The following is a 19,626-nucleotide window of genomic DNA, read 5'->3' as shown; positions in this document are numbered from 1 at the left end:
TTGATGGATATGAATTTGAGCAAGCTTCAGGAGTTGGTGATGGGTAGGGAAGCCTGATGTGATGTGGTTCATGGGGTCACAAATAGTTGGACCTGATCCTTATGTTCAGGTAGCACTGGGACCTGATCTAAAATATAGGTCCCTTGGTGACTCTGGCAACTGGAGTCATAATGAGAAGTAACCTCTATCTGTTTTCTACCAGCCAGCTCAGCGCCTGCTTCTACCGGGATGGACCACGTGACACTCCAACCCCTCAGCTTTCTGACTTTGCTGCTGATGGAAACTCTTGTGATTTTACAATGTGTCAGAGTTGCCTCTCAGCAAACAGGTCTGCTTTTGCCTTAATGAACCTCTCAGTACAGAGTAGGAGGTGCAGGTAATGGGAGTCACATACCTCCTGTCTTAATATACTCTGTCTTCAGGGTTTTCTCTTCTTGGGCCTTCCTGCTTTTCTTCCATTATTCTTTTTGTTTTTCTTTCATACCCACATTTTGGAAAACTGTTATTATCTGTTTCTGGTTAGGTAGGGCTTCCCATCATCCATTTACACTTTGGTTGAAAGTATTGAATAAATATATCATTTTCTCCAGGTGTGTTTTTATAGAATAGAAAAAAAGTGTTCCTGTGACTAGAATTTGAGGCATTAAAGTGGATTTAGGGCACAAACAGTAGAGACGTTCATAATTGTTTCCTTGAACTTGCATGGATGAGGTAGCTGCCTATATTTGTACATATCAGGTGAACCTTGATCAGAACTCTGCCTATTTGGGCTTGGACACAGGTAAATGGTGACTCATGGAGGCAGCTGACAGATAAAAGAGTGTGGTCTCTACTACATGGGTTTAGAAAATTTTACAGACTCCTTCTGTATCTCCATAGGAGGGCAGGAACCATGTCCCCTTCCTTTCATATGCTTTGCAATTCTTTTCTTTGTACTTTATTTCTTCAGGTTTGTTTAATCAGGTGTTGCTTGTGTAAAATATTTTGTTGGTGGTGGAGTTGTTCTATGGTGATTTTCTGGATAATATAACTCACTCTTTACTTTTTGCCTTTTTCTGTTTCCTTGAAACCTCATACTAATTCTCTAATTATATTTTTAGGAATCTGAATCTTGAACTTTGTGAGGAGAACATCTGAGCTTCAGTGTTCCTGTCAGGTAATGATAAGATATGGAAAAGGCCCATAGCGCCATGATTAGAATTTCACTATGAGTGTCAATTTTAGATAATTTTAAGGAACCCATTTTTTTATGGGGGGGGAAAAAAAGCTAAAGTGCTAGTAAGAAATTATAAACATAAAATTAACAACAAAGTCGGGGTGAAAAGTTGTATGTACTTCTAAGCAGTGTATTTATTATTCAGAATTAGTCCCACCACAGAAAGAATGGGGGGCATATGTAAATAGGTAAATGTTTCCAAAATAAGATTAATTCCTATCTGTCAAAAATGTTTTATTTGAGAGATTAATTTGATAATCTTAAAATGAAAGCAGTTGGATGAAAAATAAAATGTGTTTATTGCCAGCAAACATTTTGGAGAGGTAAACACTTATTGCAAGTACTGTACAGGCTTAGAAAGATCATTTTTTTAGCTAGCTAAGACCACCATTTGTTTTAAAATGCCATCCATCATTTCAGTGTTAAGAGCGCCCCCTGGTGTGATTGTATAATCATGCTTATGAGAAATTTGGGCACTATCCTTTTTCATTTTAAAACATTTTTATTGAGTACTCTTTTATTGATACATATAGTTGATTTTTAATATTATCTTAACTTCAAGTATACAGTACAGTGATTCAGAATCTTTGTATATTATACTCCATTATAAGTTATTAAAAGATAAAACTTAAAATTCTGTGTCCTGTACAATATCCTTTGTTACCTTTTTTATATACTGTTTTTTAAATCTCATTTTTCTTTTTTTTTTTCATTTTTCTATTATATGGTGATAGGACTTCTTTTCCTGCTATGCCAGCCAGACCACTATGATGTGTAACTATCTGAAGAAATGTGAATTTATTTTTTTCCTTGCCCTTATCCATTTTTATATCTGGAATCAGTGGTGAACCTGAATGTAGAATTTGGGAATACTAAGCCGTAAACTCCTTAAGTTAAAGTTAATGATCAGTAATATATGCTTTGGTAAATATTAAATTATATAGTGAGATAAAATTTTACAGGATAATAAAATTCTTTGATGGTGATAGCTTTGTTCAGTGCCAAATTTCTATAAACAGTTTCTTTTTGGTAAACTCATGAACATTTTAATAATTAAATATGAGAATTAAGACATCACATTTTACTTTTGAAATATTCATTGTGTGAAAAAATTGATCTTAAGTTCTAAGTTTTTTTTTTTATATTCTAGTACCCTCCTATAACCACAGAAATTCCAAATATAAACATAATAATTCATCCTTGAATCATAAACAGAACTCTTACCCACCCCCTGAAATCACCCTCACTCCTGTAAATTATCATTCAAATGTGGCAACAGATTGTCTATTTTATAACTTCATTTTCCCTTGCATTTAATATTTAGTCCTTGGGGTGTAATTAAACCATCCTTGCAAACTGAAAATGTGTGTATTATTCTAAACTACATTTCTGTAAATTTGGTAATTGCAGTTATATTCCCTCTACTGTCTCTTCTCCAAACTTAAATTATCATGATGATTTTAACCATTTCTTTTAGGTTCTAAACATGATCATTTATAGGGCTATCACACTGAACTCTTTGGAGTAAACTGGTTTTACTTTCATTTTCTTCTATATGGTACCTCTTTCATTGAATTCTGAAGTTAGAAGTTCAGCACAGGATTTATATTATGTCCTGGCCTGTTAAAAGGATATTTTCTAAAATATAGAATTAAAAAAATCAGAACAGTGAACCTATGATAGTTGACCTGTATTTGAATCTGTTGTTGAAATTTACTAGCATTGTGACCTTGAATAAATCAGTATCCATCTCAGAGCCTTAATCTCTCTGTAAAAGGGGAATGCAAATTGCTACTTTGCAGAATATTGTTAATTCGTCATTTATATTAATATGCATTTAAGATTTACTATCTGCCAGATTTAAGGCTGGATGCCTTGTGAGCATTTCATTCTCAAAATAATTCTGTGAAGTGGGTGCTGTTCTGTGTTATTGATGAGGCTTAGGCCAAGATTTCTATTGTTGTCTTTCTGATTTAAAATGAGCTTATAAACACTATGCTTTGTATTTGTTTAAATCATACTTACTCATTTCTGTTAATTCATTGATTTTATTGTCCTTAAGGTCAAATCATCTCCCAATATACAAACATACAAGAACCCAATCTTTTGAAAAAGAAGAGCTGGATCTTTTAATATGGATGCTCTTTATATTTGGAAATCAGAATTACTTTGGGGATTTATTCTTCTACACAATTTTTTCAAACCAGGCAACGCATTAAGAGGTTATTAGCATGGTTGAGCTGATAGTAGTGACAAGGACTATTGGGTTAGTGAACTTTGAGGTACGTTTATGCATACTATAAAGTAATAAATGCTAATCATGCTTCCAACTCACCATTTCTGCTGGTTTTCTCTGGAGCTGGAACCATAATCTATTCCTTTGTGCCTTATTGTTCTTATTAGTATTTAAGTATCTAATTACTAGGAATGGCTTTGTGAAGGCTACATCATTTTCCTTATGGTTTAAGAATTTTCCCTCATGTTTTAGATACCAGATTTTATTCTTTAATTGCTACAGAAGCTAATATAAGTTTCTCTTTTTGCTAATAAGTTGTTTTGAAGACTACTAAACAACTCAGTAAGGAAACGGTGTGAACAGGCTTGTTCTTTTGGAACACTATCTCTAGGAAAATCATCATTATTGAATCCATGAATGAGTGAAGAAATGGGAGTTGTTTTAGTTTTCTACCCTCATTTCTGTCCCATTTCTGAACTTAGTCTCCTGCCTGCCCATTACATACACATACACACACAGCATTTGGTGAGTTTATTCTTTGACTTGTTTAATGTTCATGGAATCCAGTCTCTTTTTTCCCCCAAATCCTATATTTTTCATTGTAACAATTGGAATACTCCTTTATTTTTCATATTTTTCATTGGAACAATCATATTTTTCATGGAAACAATCATATTTTTCATTGGAGCAGTCGGAATACTCCTTTAACTGAATTCTCCCTCCAGTGTTACCTGTCTCCTATAAATTGTCCCCGGTAGCACCAGAATAATTTTCTGAAAACTTAGAGCTAGTAACAGCTTAAAATTATTCATTGTCTCATTGTTCAAAAAGACTCTTTGGTTCTTGCTTACCTGTCTTCTGATTTGCCTCACTACCGTTGTCTTTACTCTTTGAATTCTGTGCTTTGCACTACTGAATACGTTACACATCCCAGAATGCTTTTCACTTTCTTTGTCTTCCTGAGCCTTTATGCACTAATGCATTTGCCTTTATGCTGGTAACATCCTTCTGCATTTCATCTGGTAAGCTCCACTTTTTCTTCTCTGACAGTCAGTCCTTCCCTCTCAAAACTCACCCCACAAGCACATAGAGAGTCTAAGTGCTTCTTTAGTGGACAATTGCAAGATCCTGTGCTCACTTCTGTTGTTACAAAGTTTAGATTAAGGAGGGCAGCTTTAAAGCAAATATTGTGTTATATTATTCAACATACCACAGAGCCAGATATTTGGAAAATGCTCAGGACTACTTTATTTATAAAGCCCATAAAGAGGCTTGATGAAAAATAAATATTGTGTTAGGATTCCCATGAAGATCCCATGCCTCAGTCAGGCTTGTGGATCTGATTGATTTCTGTCAGCTGGGCAGGATAGTGAAGCAGCCATCAGCTGACTTTATATGCTCTCTTTCATTTACATTGAATCTTTTACATTTTCACTTAAATTGACTTTTTCCCAGCACTCATGCACTTCTCAGTACCCCTGTGTGACAGCAATTTCTTGTGACTTGTTCTGTACTCATTCTCTTCTTCTTACTTGTGGAGTCAAGAGAAAGAAAAAAAACCCCACAAATTCCCCATTATCTCATTCTCCTTGTTGCTATGGGAGACAATCTGCCATAATTCTGTCTAATGAAATATAAACAAAAATCCGATGAAATTCCTGGGAAATTTCTGCATTCTTGATGTTGATTTTCTTGTCTTCCTTCTGGCCTTTTCTTTCTTGTTCCTGGAAGGTGCTCATGATGACTGGAACCTTGCTACTTTGAAAGATTAGGAATATTGCTGAAATTTTAGCCATGACTTACTTGAACTTCCAAATCAATATCAGTAATCTTCTTCCCTTGAACTTATTATGCGAGACAAGTGTCACCATTTTGTGTTTAAGTCATTGTTATTTGAATTTTCTGTTGCATCAACTGACTCGGTTCCAAAATTGATACTTCTTACAGTTGAAATGAATGCCTTGGAAGTTAGTGGTATAAGTTTTTCACCTGTTCAAGTGTTTTGTATCTGGTAACTCAACAGCCATGTATTTAGACCTATTGTCACCATATACTACACTAGACACTAACGTATAAGGTCTAGAACACCATTCCTATGTAGATGGCTTACAGTCCCATAGATGCATATAAACATAAAATTAATTGTGATATTATATATGAACTATGATGAATTATGACAATAGAATATGAAATAGAATATATAATATGGTAAACACCTCAGCAGTATATGTAAAAAGCCTAAGTGTGTACAGAAGACAGTATTTACAATTTGATCAAGCTCTCCTAAAAACAAAGCTGCAATTTTTGAAATCAGAGAAATGAACCTCTTTTCTGGGATTTCACGCACCTTGGACAGGACAGTGTGGGTGGTTACTTACCTTTATGGGTCTGTCTTCTGACTCTCACTAATAATTAAAATGAACACAGTCTCTGAAACCAGAGATAAAAATCTACACTTTGAATTGCTGACAGGCTATCTTTGGAAAGTCAAATTGGTGAAAAGCAATCTGTGGAGAAGGAGTGGCAAGAAATGACACAGGAAGTTGCCAAGGATTCTATTGACACAGAATAGTAAGCCAAGAGCTGTGACAAGGATGGCAGTAAACAAGGAACTGAAGCTCGGTGGTTGAAAGGCAAGAGTTAGTTAATGGAGAGAGACATCAAAACATCAGGCAGCCAACAGCCCGGAACAAACTCACAATGAGGGAGGGCTAGGGAACAAGCCTCCTCAAGAGAGCACAAAAATAGGCTGCTCTTCTCCGGGACTCTCGGCAAAGTCTGTGAGGAAAGCCAGAAACAGATCATAATAAGGACACTATTTATAAAATTACAGCCACTCAAAGGAGTTAAAATGAGAAAATGGTCTCAAAATAGAGCATAAAAATTTTAATCAGTCAATGTTTTGAAAAGCACTAAACATTCAAAGAACTTGCTTCAAAAAGAGAGTCCAGGGACATTGGCATTGATTTCAGTGCTTGATCTTGAAGTGATGTTTTTTTGGTATAGATTTTGAAATGAAAAAATGTTCAGGAAAGGCAAAAATCAATGTGGAATAAAATTTCTGGGCTTGGGCCAAATGCCATTCAGAATTCTCAGGTCTTGGGCTAAACTACAGAAGGAAATTTGAGCACGTTACTATTTCTTTTAACTGTGACACAGGGTTTTCCCAGAAGATGAATGAGAGGAAAGCTGCCAGTGATCCAGGTTTGAATAATAAGGACTGGCCATCTCTAGTCTACCACACACTTGAGAGAAGCTATGAATACCAATCAGGCAACAAGACATGTTGTGTGATCACAGAATACTCCATACTTTTGCTCTACTCAGGATTAATGGACCAAGTTATGCTTTGATAGATGACTCCCAGGGTCTGATAGAAAATTATAGACACTTTTCTGTGGTACAGTTCCAGTCTTCCTGAAAAAGAAAAAAGAGGATAACTAACAAAAATAAAGAGATATTTTGGCTTCTATGACCATATTGCATCTGCATTCTTCATCTAATGAAGGATGCTAATTACCTTGTTAAAATGGAATTTGATCAAGAGTGATTTTCTGGTGTGTGTGTGTATATATATATATATTTCATTTTTATATATTTTTATATCTGAAATATATTAAATCATTTATTATAAATTAAATTATTTCTAATGTAAGACATATAGATAGTTCATTCATTTTTTTTTTAATAGCTTTTAAAGTGCTTGCTGCCTCTGAGGAAGCATGATTATTTTGCATGATGTCAAATGCCACAGAATAAGGGTTTGACCTAAATACCTTTTACCTTTTCTTCATAATTTGATGCTTATCTAGAATATGCAAATTCATCTAAATTTTCTAGGAACTATTTTGCTTGTAGTTGGCAGGCTGCTTTGCTTCATCTGTGAAACACTAATGTGCTTTCAAAGAGTATACTGTTTTCTAGATTTATGTTCTAGGCATCCAGAATTCAGTAAATGCCTATGTTCACTTTATTCATGTCTTCTCTTTTTGAAGTAGCTTCAGTTATTTCAACCTCAGTCTCAGAATGAGGAGTTTTGACCTTTGGTGTCTTTTCATTTATAAATCTGTTCTATGGTTTATTACTATTATTGTCCTTAACCAAACCTTACCTTCCTTTTTAGTATTTCTGAAATGTAGCAAACAGCATGAGGCTGTATGTGTGCATACATGCTCAGTTGCTCAGTCATATCCGATTTTTTGTGACCCCATGGACTACAGCCTGCCAGGCTCCTTTATACATGGGATTTTCCAGGCAAGAATATTGGAGTGGGTTGCCATTGCCTCCTTCAGGGAATCTTCCTGACCCAGGGATCAAACCTGAATCTGCTGCATTAGCTGCATTGTCAGGTGGATTCTTTAACACTGAGCCACCTGGAAAGCCCATGAGGCTATATAGAAACACAAAAAAGAGAATGTTATAAAAAACTCTTGGTGGATATATAATCATCATTACTTTTCTAAGAGCACTGTCTCTTCCTGTTGATGAAACCTATCTCCAAATAATATATTCCTGATTTTGATAAACAAGGTTATGATTATAGTGAGTCATTAATATTTGATGAATATAACTTGAAAATTACGTTAGATTTCCAAAAGAGATCAAGGTCATATAATAATCAGGAATTAATTACAAATTTGCAAAGAAGTTTTATTTAAAGAGGCATTTTGTTTTTAACTTCTCAGTATCTTCCTTAGATTATTTATATAGGAAGATATTTTTTTCTTTCAAGAGTTTTCACCTATAGAAAACCAAAGGTAATGTTTTCATTTATTTGTGCCTCTACTTGTATGTTTGGGTTGGATCTCACTTATATGTTGCACAGGCTTCCCCAGGTAAGTCTGATGCACACCAGTATTATAAGAACATTCTAAAATACTCAATAAATGCAGAGTGAAAACTATTATAATGAGAATATACTTAAAAATATGTTTAAGGTTTCTGTGTTGATTTCAAATTAAATATAATTGCAAAGTATGTGTTGTGGACTGAATGTTTGTGTTTCCCCAGAATTCATTTGTTAATTCATTCATCAAAATTCATTTGATGGTATTAGGAGGTGGAGCCTTTCGGAGTTCCTTAGTTTAGATGAAGTCATGAGAGTGGAGACCCCATAGTGGGAACAGTGTTAGATGTTAGAGGATTATCAATATAATTAATATAAGAAGGGGAAGAGACTAGAGCTCTATGTGAGGACACAGTGATCTATGATACACTGCAAGCCAGGAAGAGAGCTCTCACCAGGAACCAAATCTGCCAGCACTTTGATCTTAAACTTTGCAGCCTCCAGAAGTGAGAAATTGTATTGTTCAAGCAATCCAGTCTATGTATTTTGTGTTACAGTGGCCTGAACAGATTTAATGGTATGAATTGGAAGCCAGAAACAAATTGAAAATTTAAATACCTTTTTCTAACTAAAGTTGACTACTAAACTTAGAGCTGCCTCAATAAAGAATGTAACCAAATGACCAATAGTAGGCATTACAGAAAAGATGATCCATTAGGAAACAGAATGTTTGGAAAATGTAGTGCAGATACATCCTATAGCTAAATTTAAATATGGAAAAACGTAGTTAAGCAGAATGCCTAGAGAGACATTGTTCTAATTTAATTGGATCTTTGATAAAAGTTGAGCTGAATGTCCTTTGTGACTCAGTCATTGCTGACAACTTTATCATCAGTAAAATGTTATCCTTATCTGCTCTCCCTTAAGGTAATCAGAATTGAATTGTTTGCTTTTGGAAACTTTACCCTGAAGCATAGTTCTCATTCCACAGTACTATCAAGGGATGAGGATTAAGAGCCATAAGTGTTTGTAATGGGACTCTCTGACATTACCTTTGTGTGATTTGTCACATTATGTTATTAATGGAATATAGAGAATTATAGATAAATAATTCAAGTTAATGATTTTAGTGAAAGAACTTTTATTTATTTATTTATTTATTTTTTTTTTGAAAAAACTTTTAAATCTTAGCTGTTAAAGGTGTTTATTCATCATAATAGTCATTAATTTAGAGAAAGAATTTTGTAAAACAGGATTTAGGAGATTGATATAGTCTAAAATATTTAAAGATGTATCCTGATTCTGCACACTACTTTTTAAAATTAATGGAGGTTTAAATGGAGCTCTATCTATAGTACTTATTTTGTGCTGGGCATTGAGTTAAATGTGTATACACATAAGCATACACATATAAAATCTCATTGCTATATAATATATATAGTCTGGTTTCTGTAACAGCCTAGAAAATTAATGTATTTGTGAAAATGACATGAGTTTGTGTGTTTGTATGTGGATTTGAGTGTTCAGAGCAATAGCAAACAAAATTGCTCTATTATCAACTGGAACATAATTGTATTTATTATTATTATTGCTGTTGTTAGTTAAGCTTGTTCTAAAACTTGAAGAAATAAAATGAAAACTTAATAGAACTCTCAGAAATAAAGTGCTACATTAAAAGCATGGAAAAGATAAAAAAAGAAGCACTAGAATTATCAAAATAGTGTATTCAGAGGAGTGAGAATCAGGAACAGGGCAGAAACAGTAGAAGACTTATGTTTTATCTCGTAAACCTATTTTAAAAAAACATTTGATTTTTTTAAAATATGATTTTATAAATAGGTTTCAAATGTAACAAAAAAATAATTTTATGAGTTAAGAAAAAGAAATGAAGTGCTTAAGATACAAACTGTCAGAACCATTCTAGGTCGCTTTAGCATCAGGTAGGAAAGAAACAAGTTCATCAATTAGGTAATTACAAATTAATTAACTTTAAAGTAGCAAGATGTGTAAGATCTTTCTTTTTTTACTACCTTTACTTGATTCCTTGTCTCCATTGGCAGTCCTCTCCACTCTTACTCATGTTAGATTTGAGTTGAATGTATATTTGAAAATTGTATAGTGTTACTCTGCATGTATGTGTTCATGTGTTTTTAGTTTACATAAATTATGACCAGTGGGCTTCCCTGATGGCTCAGCTGGTAAAGAATCCGCCTGCAGTGCAGGACACCCCAGTTCAATTGCTGGATCAGGAAGATCCGCTGGAGGAGGGATAGGCTTCCCACTCCAGTATTCTTGGGCTTCCCTTGTGGCTCAACTGGTGAAGAATCCGCCTGCAGTGTTGGAGACTGGGTCTGATGGCTGGGTTGGGAAGATTTCCTGGATGAAGGGAAAGACTACCCACTCCAGTATTCTGGCCTAGAGAATAAATGAAAGTCAGTCACTCAGTCCATGGGGTTGCAAAGAGTTGGACATGACTGAATGACTTTCACTTACTTATTCTATTTAATAGGTTTTCTGATCAGCCCTGTTTTTTCTTGTGATTTATTAATTCTCTTAATAGTATTCATCTAATTTTATTCTTCTGATTGTTCCCTTGAGTTTGTCTCATGCATATACCACATTTTACTCATCTTATCTCTTATGATTGACACTTTGTATTACCAAGAGGATTCTATAGGTCACATGTGGATATAATTTTACTAAGTACTAATTGGTTGCTTTTCTGAAATAGTTTATAGGCCTAACAGTAAAACCTGGAAGCTTAACTTCACTCTTATATTTTCTAACATTTGTACTATGCAACTTCCTGATTTTTGGCACTTTGAAAATTGGTATTTTGAAATTTGTATTACTTAGTAGTGAAGATGAGCCTCTTTTTCACATATGTAGCCTTTGTTCATTCTTTTGGGTTTCTTGTGTTTTCCTTGACACTTTTTAGGAGCTTCTTATATATTCTCGATTAATACTTTGCAACATCTAGTCTTTAATATCTTTTAATTTTGCTTATAGTATTCTTCACTGAACAGAAATTCTGCATGTTTTGTCAAATTTAGTAGTTTTTTGCTTTATATATATCTTAATCAAAGTTAATAAGGTGTAATTTATATACAGTAAAATGCACTCATGCTGAGGATACAGTATGGAAATTTTGACAAGTATATACATCTGTGTGCTTACCATCACAATGAAGATACAGAAAATTTCCATCACACCAGAAACTACCCTTGTGACCCTTTGCGGTCAATTTCTTCCTTTTGTCTCCAGCCCCAGACAACTAATGTTCTCTTTTCTGTTGTTAAAGATTAGTTTTGCTTTTTCTAGAATATCATATAAATGGGATCATGCAGTGTGAACATTCTTTTTCACTTCTTATACTCAACATGTTTTTTAAAGAAATTAAAAGGAGAAAATGTATCTCTACATACATACACATACACATATATGCATGCATACGTATATGTGTATGCATACACAGTTAGATGTATACATACTATACATATATGTACAGTTTATATTTCTTCTTGTGTATCTTATATATCATTTCTTTTTAATCCTTCAGACTTCCTTTAGCATTTCTTTTAGTGAACCTCTGCTAACTCATTAAAAATGTTTTTCAACTTTATTTTGGAAGAGTAGTTTCACTCGATATAGATTAGTTCTTAGCTGAATTGTTTTTTCATTTGTGCTACGGACACATCGTTCTCTTCTGGAATCCACTGTTTTTGATATAAAACCCATTGTTGATTGAATCACTATCGACATCTATGTAATATGTCAATTTTTCCCCTGCTTCCAGAGCTTTTTTTTTTTTTTTAATCTGTAGCTTTCAGAAGTTGACTGTGCAGTACCTGAGTGTGATTTTCTTTGTGTTTACCCCACTGGGAGTTTGTTAAACTTCTTGGATATGTAAGTTAATAATACTTTTTTCTTTCTTTTTTCCTTTATATTAAGTTTATGAAGATTACAGCCCTTATTTCTTGAAATAGTTCTCTTTCATTTGTTGCCTCTATTCTCCTGGTACATTGAATCATTTGATGTTACCCCAGAGTTTCTGGGGCTTCCCTGATGGCTCAGACAGTAAAGGATCTGCCTGCAATGCAGAAGACCTGGGTTTGATCCCTGGGTTGGGAAGATCCTGGAGAAGGGAATGGCTATACACTCCAGTATTCTTGCCTTGAAAATTCCATGGACAAAGGAGCCCAGTGGGCTACAGTCCTTGGGGTCACAAAGAGCCAGATACGACTGAGTGACTTCTCACTTTCTGAGTGAGTACTCAGAGTCTCTGAGCCTTTTTTATTTTCTAAAGTTTTTGTCTCTTCAAATTCTATTCATTCTAATGATCTACTTTCAAATTCATTGATTCTTCTTCAACTAGTATTGACCGCATTTAGTAAAATTTAAATTTCAGTTTACTTTTCAATCCAGAATTTCCATCTCATTCTTTTTATAGTTTCTATTTCTCTGCTAAGATTCCATGTCTGTTCACACATTGAAGTGTTTTCCTTTAAGTTTTGAATGGTGGTGTTTAGTTACTAAGTCCTGTCTGACTCATTGTGACCTCATGGACTGTAGCCTGCCAGACTCTTCTGTCCATGGGATTGCCCAGGCAAGAATGCTGGAATGGGTTGCCATTTCCTTCTCCAGGGGATCTTCCCCACCCAGGCATCAAACCTGTGTGCTCCACTTCTCCTTCATTGGAAGGTGAATTCTTTACCATATCTCTCTTTAATTCTTTGAACATGTTTGTAATAGCTGCCTTGAATTCTTTGCCTGGTATGTCTAGCATCTGTGCCTGTTCAAAGTCAGGTTATATTAAAATGAATATTTCATGAACAGGGGTCACAGTTTCCTGCTTTTATTGTTATTTTATTGCTTGCCTACTAATTTTTGGTAGAAAAGTGGACATTGTAAGTAATATGCTTTAATGACTCAGAAACTCCTTTTTTTCTTTCCCTGATGATGATGATGGTGATTATGACTTTGTTCATCAGAAAAAATGGAGAAAGCCCTTATAAGTTAATTTGTTTGGAATCAAATTTTGAAATCTTATTTCTCCTTCAATGTTCATCAGCCTCTGATTTTTTCTTAGCTTCTGGCTGTTGCTACTGCCTCTTTGTCCTCCTATTCTCTCCTTGTTCTTCTTCCTTTTCTCTTCATTTTTCTTTTTCCCTCTTTTTGTCTAGCCTCCCAGCTCTAACCTGAGCATGAAGTTTAGCAATTAATCAAATATCTTATGTGCAGAGTTTATACTCAGATTCTGGGGCTCTGTTAGCTTTTTACTAGTCTGTTTGCTTTGTCTTTAGTTATTGACATAATTTTTTTACTTTATTATCTTATAATTGTGCATTACATTGGTTAGTTTCAAATATAAAATCAATTTATATATGATTTTTTCCCTTTTTATATATTTCTAGATTTGATTGATATTGTTAAAGTATTAATGTTGATTTTTATGTAGTTTTTTTTCCTCTAATAATGTCTTGATCTACTTTTGATTTCAAGATAATTCTGGAGTCAAAAAATGAGCAGAGATTTATTTCTTCCTCTCATTGTAATATTGCTTTGGCAGGGTTTCTATTTTTTTTTTTTTTTTTTTATGTGTTTGGTAAAACTGTCAGTAAAGCAGTTTATCCTATAGTAGTCTTTGTGGGGAGTTATTAAGTTACAAATTCAATTTCCCTAGTATATATAGAGCTATTTAATTTTACGATAATTTTTGAGTTAATTGTATTGTAGTCATGAGGAACCAGAGCTCAAATTGCCAACATCCATTGGATCATGGAAAAAGCACAAGAGTTCTAGAAAAACATCTACTTCTGCTTTATTGACTACACCAAAGCCTTTGGTTATGTGGATCATAACAAACTGTGGAAAACTCTTCAAGAGATGGGAATACCAGACCACCTTTCCAGCCTCCTGAGAAATCTGTGTGCAGGTCAAGAAGCAACAGTTAGAACTGGACATAGAACAACAGACTGGTTCCAGATTGGGAAAGGAGTATGTCAAGCCTGTATATTGTCACCCTGCTTCTTTAACTTATATGCAGAGTACATCATGCAAAATGCTGGACTGGATGAAGCACAAGCTGGAATCAACATTGCCAGGAGAAGCATCAATAACCTCAGATATGCAGATGACACCACATTTATGGCAGAAAACGAAGAGGATTTAAAGACCTTCTTGAGGAAAGTGAAAGAGGAGAGTGGAAAAGCTGGCTTAAAACTCAGCATTCAAAAAATGAAGATCATGGCATCCAGTCCCATCACTTCATGACAAATAGATGGGAAAACAATGGAAACAGTGAGAGACTTTATGTTTTGGGTTCCAAAATCACTGCAGATGGTGACTGCAGCCATGAAATTAAAAGACACTTGCTCCTTGAAAGAAAAGCTATGAAAACCCTATAAAGAAAAGCTATGACAAAGAATATTAAAAAGCGGAGACATTACTTTGCTGACAAAGGTCCATGTAGTCAAAGCTGTGGTTTTTCCAGTAGTCATGTATGGATATGAGAGTTGGACCATAAAGAAGGCTGAACACCAAAGAATTAATGCCTTTGAGCTGTCGTGTTGGAGAGACTCCTGAGAGTCCCTTGGACTGAAAGGTGATCAAATCAGTCAATTAAAGGAAATCAGTCCTGAATATTCATTGGAAGGACTGATGCTGAAGCTGAAGCTCCAGTACTTTGGTCACCTGATGCAAAGAACTGACTCCTTGGAAAAGACCCTGATGCTGGGAAAGATTGAAGGCAGGAGAAGAAAGGGATGACAGAGGATGAGATGGTTGGATGGCATCACCGATTTGTTGGATATGAGTTTGAGTAAGCTTTGGAAGTTGGTGATGGACAGAGAATCCCTCAGTGCTATAGTCCATGGGTCACAAAGAGTCAGATGCGACTGAAGGACTGAACTGACTATAATATTTGTGATATGAACCCTTTAAATGACTAGTTTTATGGTATATAATTTTTTAAAAAATGATTAGGTATAAAGTTTCATAAATGTCATCTAGATCAAGTGAAATTTTCTCAGTCATGTCTGACTCTTTGTGATCCCTTGGATTGTAGCCTGCCAGGCTTCTCTGCCCATGGAATTCTCCAGGCAAGACTACTGTAGTGGGTTGCCATGCCCTCCTCCAGGGGATCTTCCCAACCCGGGGTTCAAATCCAGGTCTGCATTGCAGGCATAATGTTTACCCTCTGAGCCACCAGGGAAGCCCAGTTTATTAATAGTGTCATTCAAAATTTGTATATTGTTAGTAATATTCTGTTTTGTTTAGTCTAACACTTGTGGGATCATATGGTAAATATATGTTTAACTTTATGAGAACATGCCAAACCATTTTCCAAAGTGGCTGTATCATTTTGAATTCCCACTCTCAATAAACGAGTGCTCTTTTTGCTTCAAAGGCATTTTTTATAGAACTAGAAGAAAAATTTACAATTTCTGTGGAAACACAGAAGACTGCAAATAACCAAAACAGTCTTGGGAAAAAAGAATAGAGCTGCAAGAGTCAAGCTTCCCAACTTCAGACTATACTACAAACCTATAGTAATCAAGAAAGTATGGTACTGGTGCAAAAACAGATACATTATATAGCTCAATGGAACAGGATAAAAAACCCAGATATAAGCCCATGGACTTACAGTATGTGACTTCACTTGTAATGTGATATTTTTATTTGGTATAGAATTCTTTGTTGGCAAGTTTTTGTCTGCTTGTGTTGTTTTCTCTTAACACAAGAAAGATATCACTCTATTGTCGTCTTGCTTGCCTGGTGGTCTGGATCCAAACCATCAATATATTTGAAGTATTCCTGTAACTGTTTGTGTTGAGACCTCAGTTCTTTGGTGTATTAAAGATAATTTTTAATTTGCTGTTTGTCTTATTTTTGTTTCTGTCATGTAAATTAGGAGTGAGGCTCTTTCTAGTTCTATTGAACTCTAAACTATTATTTTTAATGTACTAGTATATTATACAGTGTGTGAACTGTGGGCTTCCAGATGTTCAAGCTGGATTTAAAAAAGGCAGAACCACCAGAGATCCAACATCTGTTGGATCATAGAAAAAGCAAGACAGTTCCAGAAAAACATTTACTTCTGCTTTATTGACTATGCCAAAGCCTTTGACTGTGGGGATCACAACAAACTGGAAAATTCTTCAAGAGATGGGAATACCAGACCACCTGACCTGCCTACTGAGACACCTGTATGCAGGTCAGGAAGCAACAGTTAGAACTGGCATGGAACAACAGACTGGTTCCAAATTGGGAAAGAGTACGTCAAGGCTGTGTGTTATCATCCTGGTTATTTAACTTATATGCAGAGGATATCATGCGAAATACTGGGCTGGATGAAGCACAAGCTGGAGTCAAGATTGCCCGGAGAAATATTTATGACCTCGGATATGCAGATGACACCACCTTTATGGCAGAAAGCAAAGAAGAACTAAAGAACCTCTTGAGGAAAGTGAAAGAGGAGAGTGAAAAGGTTGGCTTAAAACTTAACTTCAGAAAACTAAGATTGTGGCATCCAGTCCCATCACTTCATGGCAAATAGATGTGGAAACAATGGAAGCAACTGAACTGAACTGATTGTTATCTAGTAATCTATGTTTGCTTTCATAAATACTTTCCTTATCCTGTTTTAGAATATGTATTGTCAGTTCAGTTCAGCCGCTCAGTTGTGTCTGACTCTTTGCAACCCCATGGACTGCAGTGTGCCAGGCTTCACTGTCCCTAATCAACTCCCAGAGCTTGCTCAAACTCATGTCCATCAAGTCGGTGATGCTATCCAACCACCTCATCCTCTGTTGTCCCCTTCTCCTGCCTTCAATCTTTCCCAGCATCAGGGTCTTTTCCAATGAGTCAGTCCTTTGCATCAGGTGGTCAAAGTATTGAAGCTTCAGCTTCAGCATCAATCCTTCCAATGAATATTCAGGACTGATTTCCTTTAGGATTGATTGGTTGGATCTCCTTGCTGTCCAGTGGACTCTCAAGAGTCTTCTCCAATACCATAGTTCAAAAGCATCAATTCTTCAGTGCTCAGCTTTCTTTGTAGCCCAGCTCTTACTTGCATACATGACTAAGGGAAAAACCATAGCTTTGATTAGCTGGACTTTTGTTAGCAAAGTAATGTCTCTGTTTTTTAACATGCTGTCTAGGTTGGTCATATCTATTATCCCAAGGAGAAAGCATCTTTTAATTTTATGGCTGCAGTTCTTTCCATAATATAAGTTGGTAGAATCATTTTTTTTCTGTAAGAATTTATGTGACATAGATATTAACTGTTTTTAAAAACAATATGGAGGGAGGTGGGAGGGGGGTTCAGGATGGGGAACACGTGGACACCTGTGGCAGATGCATGTTGATGTATGGCAAAACCAATACAATATTGTAAAGTAAAATAAATAAAAAAATAAAAAACAATATGATTGTGGAAAATCTAGGATTTTTAAAATTGTTGGAAGACATTCCTTTAATTTCATTTTGTGTAAGTTTTTCTATTTTTGTTCCAATTTTGCACAGTGCTTCTGTTTTCCTGCCTATGATGGGGTTGGGCAAAAGTTACATCATAAGGAAGAAAAATAACACATAAATAGATATTTTCCCCTATCCCTCCATAGTCCTCTCTCCACCTGCACCTCCTTCATGTTATCTTTTGTCTCTCTAGATGTTTCTTGTAGTTTTCATGCTATATTCTGGGCTCTTTTCATCCTTCCTTGTCATTTTTGAAGCATATCCTGTGTTGTTTTTGTGGACAGGATCTAGTTCATGTTAGTGGCCTTTTCCTTGAAAGACAGAATCTCTCATAATTTCTATTTAAAAATAGAAGAAACTGAGTTCTTAAAGTATATTAAACACTTGACATCTATTTTGGCAGTGTTAGAGAGACATACTTCATGATTTCTGTTTCCTAGGCTTAGTTTATCGGAGAAGGCAATGGCACCCCACTCCAGTACTCTTGCCTGGAAAATCCCATGGGCTGAGGAGCCATCTTTGGGGTCGCACAGAGTCGGACAAGACTGAAGCGACTTAGCAGCAGCAGCAGCAGCAGGCTTAGTTTATAGACTTCCCGGGTGGCACTAATGGTAAAGAACCTGCCTGCCAATGCAGGAGATGTGGATTCTATCCCTGGGTTGGGATGATTCCCTAGAGGAAGGCACGACAGCTCACTCCAGTATTCTTGCCTGGAAAATCCCCTGGATAGAGGAGCCTGGCAGACTATGGTCCATAGGATCACAGAGTCAGAAATGACTGAAGCAACTTGGCACACACACATGTGGTTAATCAACAGAGATCCCTCCATATTCCATTATCATCCTAAGTATTTGACCTTGATAATAAATATTTGTGAGAGTGATGATTATTCAGCTTCTATATTTAAATAATACTTCAGGTTTTATACTACTTATACATTCAGTTGATTCTCTTTTCTGCAAGTGTGAGCTAAGATACTGTTGTCTGCGTATCTAAGATTAGAGAATCTGATGCTGATGGGATTAAATGATCTCCCTAATATAAAAAAGTGAATGGTAGAGCAACCACCAGATCTTAATATTCCAAACCCAGTCCTGCTATTGCTAAAAAGACTGCTGCATGTGATCACCCTTCTTGGCTGCTTATGTTGTGTCTTAATTTGTCAATTTACATACAGGCTGTAACATGGAGTCAAAAATACTTAAGGATTCACTGAAAACTTCAAAGAATGTTTCTGCTATATACAGTTCATGTTTTCTTCTGGAAAAGTAATTTCTGTCAGAAGGAATTATCTATGCTAACTGATATTACTTTCTTGATGAGAGTGACTGAATTCTGTCTGGTACAGTTTTCAAAGTGCCTCTCATGACTTTGACTTCACATTTTCCTGTTGTATTTATGACATCTTGTTAAAGAATAATTAGAAATCCATATTTGAGTTGAAGTCAGAGCAGAAGAACCTCAACAAGAACAACTAGGTATGAAACTCAGAGTTGATTTTTAAGTCAGCATATGGTAGTGGATCTAATTTTAGTATGTGGAAAACTTAATTGACAGACCTAAATTAAAATTCAGATTCCTAGCCTTCAACTATAGTAATTCTGGTTGGCTTTCTGTGATGGGCTGTTGCATCTAAATTTTTACCCTTTAGAGATGTGCTACCTAACTTACTCTTCTGTATAAGCCAAAAGCAAGTAAGCAAAAAGCAAGTCATCAGATTAGATAGAGAATTATATTAAGCTGAATAGCTAGCAATCAATCTTGCAGAAACAGTGCAATTGCCTTTTGAAATGCAGACAGTGGAAAGATCTGGAATTCTACCCTGATCTAGTTTCTATCTGGGACTAGATCAGAATTTCCTGTCACTGCTCGGTTTTACTTTAGCATTTAATTATGGTTTGTAACACTTAT

The 19,626-nt window shown here is 35.4% G+C and overlaps 1 protein-coding gene across 1 annotated transcript in view; it reads left to right on the top strand.

Annotated features, from left to right (window-relative positions):
- COX7B2 (cytochrome c oxidase subunit 7B2) overlaps nt 1-19,626 on the top strand; it is a 134,824-nt gene that overhangs the window by 51,928 nt on the left and 63,270 nt on the right. Inside the window, 1 exon segment of the mRNA NM_001244116.2 lies at nt 1,101-1,156. The gene's annotated coding sequence lies outside the window, so the exon portion shown is untranslated.

This window comes from Bos taurus, chromosome 6, assembly GCF_002263795.3.
Source record: "Bos taurus isolate L1 Dominette 01449 registration number 42190680 breed Hereford chromosome 6, ARS-UCD2.0, whole genome shotgun sequence".
Lineage (NCBI taxonomy): Eukaryota > Metazoa > Chordata > Mammalia > Artiodactyla > Bovidae > Bos > Bos taurus.
The sequence above is the reverse complement of the archived record's forward strand: the minus strand, read 5'-3'. Positions and strand labels throughout refer to the sequence as shown.